Below are 2,757 nucleotides of genomic sequence, written 5' to 3' on the forward strand. Positions count from 1 at the left end.
GGGGTTAGCATTTGTATCACTAGGTAGACTTCCCGGTTTTCTTTCACCTATTAACCTTGCTAGGTTACTTACTTCTTGTTCCAAGTTTTGAATAGAAGCTTGTTGATTTCTAAATGATTGAGCATTTTGTTCATTAGTTTGTTTCTGAGATGTGAAAAACTGCGTTTGAGTTTCAACTAGCTTTGTCATCATATCTTCTAAATTCGGCTTTTTATCATCGGGTTGTGGTGGTTTGTTTTGAAAATTAGGTCTTTGCTAGTTGTAAGTATTATTAGATACTTGTTGATTGCTAGGACCTTGTTGGTTGTTGTATGGAATATTTCGGTTATAATTCTGATTTTGATTGTAAATCGGTCTTGGCGGTTGATAATTATTCTGATAATTATTTCCAGGCCTTTGGTTTAGATATGAAACATTCTCTCTTTGTTCCATTGTTAATTCAATACTGAGACAATCTTTTGTCAAATGTGGTCCTCCACACTGCTCACAACTAATTCGTATTGAGTGTATATCTTTAGTCATCTTTTCCATTCGTCTCTCGACAGCATCTATCTTTGCAGAAATGGAATCTAAGTCATGGCTAGAATCGGCTCTAGCTGCTTTAGATGATCTAACGATATCTTTTTCTTGATGCCACTCATGTGAGTGGGAAGCAGTGTTATCAATAATTTTGTAAGCATCAGTTTCGGTTTTCTTCGTAATAGAACCACCAGCTGCTATATCGATGTCTTTCCTTGTAGTGATGTTGCATCCTTGGTAGAATATTTGTACTATTTGACAGGTGTCTAAACCATGTTGCGGACATCCTCTTAATAACTTTCCAAATCTTGTCCATGCCTCATATAGAGTTTCATTTGGTTTCTGTGTGAAAGTAACAATTTCTCCTTGAAGTCTTACGGCTTTAGATGCAGGAAAGAATTGTTTAAGAAATTTTTCAACTAAAACGTCCCATGTATCGATCGCCCCTTCAGGTAACGATTCCAACCAATCTTTGGCTTCTCCCTTTAAAGTCCAGGGAAATAACATGAGATATATCTGTTCATCCTCCACTTCTCGGATTTTAAATAGTGTGCAGATCCTATTAAAGGTACGAAGATGTTCATTTGGATCTTCCTTCGGCGCACCACTAAATTGGCATTGATTAGTCACCATATGTAGAATTTGTCCTTTGATTTCATAATCTGGCGCATTAATGTCAGGACGAGTAATTGCGTGACCTAGGCCAGTGCGTTTAGCTCTCATTCGGTCTTCCATACTTAAAGGTTCCAGATTCTCCATAATTGAATTTGTTGAATCGGAATCACTAGAGGATTCTGATTTAATGGTTCGTTCCTCAACAATCTCTGTTTGAATGATTGGTGGTTCCGGAGGAAAGATTAATGGTTCAGGATCTACGAATCGTCCCTAAATATTCTCCGGATTCTCAATTGTGAGGTCGGATTCAAAAAATGGATTATCGAAAATTTGACTTGGAGTACTTGGTTGACTGGATGACGATTCTAAAGAAAAATCAACGGCGGTAATATTAGCTAGATGTCTTGATCTAGTTACAGGTGGTGAATGTACAAAAGGTGGTGAACGTCTTGCTCGGTGCATTCACTGAATATCCTATTAGTTTTTAAAAGGAAAGAAAAATTATATAAGTTATCCAATTAATAGACTTTTCTGATTTTGCTCACGTTTCGAATAGCCAAAAGATGCAGCAGAGGGGCAGGATTCGTTTGGTCTCAATATAATTGAGGACTGTTTGGCTCCAATAACCCGGTCCACGTACAAATCCAACTATTACTACGAACCAGAAAATTTTGATGTCTATCAATTTAACCACTTAAAACAATTTTTCGTAATTTTAAGAAATATTAGATAAGAAGTAGAATAAAAATCTATGTCCTAAAAACTAGAATGGCGAGAAATAAGAAAGAAACAGAGAATGACTATAAAACTTAAAAACACTCGACTAACCCAACCTTATTACTATCACTAACTTAAAATTATAATCGCAAATTGAGATTACTAATTGGAATGATAATTGATACATAGGTAAAAGGCGTCGAAAAATATTAAAGCTTACAAGTAAAACTATATCCCAAATGGCAATATCTTAAAAAGGTACTAAAACTTAAAAAGGCGTCGCAAAATTCTAAAGCACCTAAATCTTAGTCTAAAGAAAAAGCACTTAAGGGATTTTACGGTAAAGCCTAAAAATCTAGAAATAAAAATAACTATGGCAAAAACTGAGTTTAAAACTAAAAACTAGCGAAAAACACAAATATTACACTAAAACAATTAAAAAGGGACAAAATATAAAAATATACTAAAAGTTGTAAAAAGTACAATTTTTATAAAAATATTATTTTTATATTATTTATTTTATAAAATTATTAATTTTTATATATTAATAAAACTAAATAAACTTAATATTACAAATTAACTAAATAAAACTAAATTAATTAAAATTAATTAACTAATCAAACCCTAATTAGGTTTTAAAATTAATAATAATAATTATTATCCCGTAATTAATGCTGTTAGGGTTCCTGTGTGGCCCGTGTCAGACGGCTCCCTGAGTCGCGGTACCACGTGGCAATAAACGCCTCGAGTCGCAGGATTCCAAATTTCAGATGACAGGCTGATTTAAATTCGACGCGTTTTTGTTTTTGTTTTTTATGTTTTATATTTTCTGTTTTAATAATTAAATAAAATATTTATAAAAACTAAATAAAAACTTATGTTTTAAAAACTAAAAAAAAATAGAAA

The 2,757-nt window shown here is 32.9% G+C and overlaps 1 non-coding gene across 1 annotated transcript; it reads left to right on the top strand.

Annotated features, from left to right (window-relative positions):
* The first annotated feature begins 787 nt into the window (after window positions 1–787).
* On the top strand, window positions 788–894 carry LOC139860965 (small nucleolar RNA R71). The gene has a single exon (XR_011763589.1). It is a non-coding gene; the product is annotated as a small nucleolar RNA R71 (small nucleolar RNA).
* Window positions 895–2,757: the final 1,863 nt, after the last annotated feature.

Source organism: Rutidosis leptorrhynchoides, chromosome 7 (genome assembly GCF_046630445.1).
Source record: "Rutidosis leptorrhynchoides isolate AG116_Rl617_1_P2 chromosome 7, CSIRO_AGI_Rlap_v1, whole genome shotgun sequence".
Taxonomy (NCBI): Eukaryota; Viridiplantae; Streptophyta; class Magnoliopsida; order Asterales; family Asteraceae; genus Rutidosis; species Rutidosis leptorrhynchoides.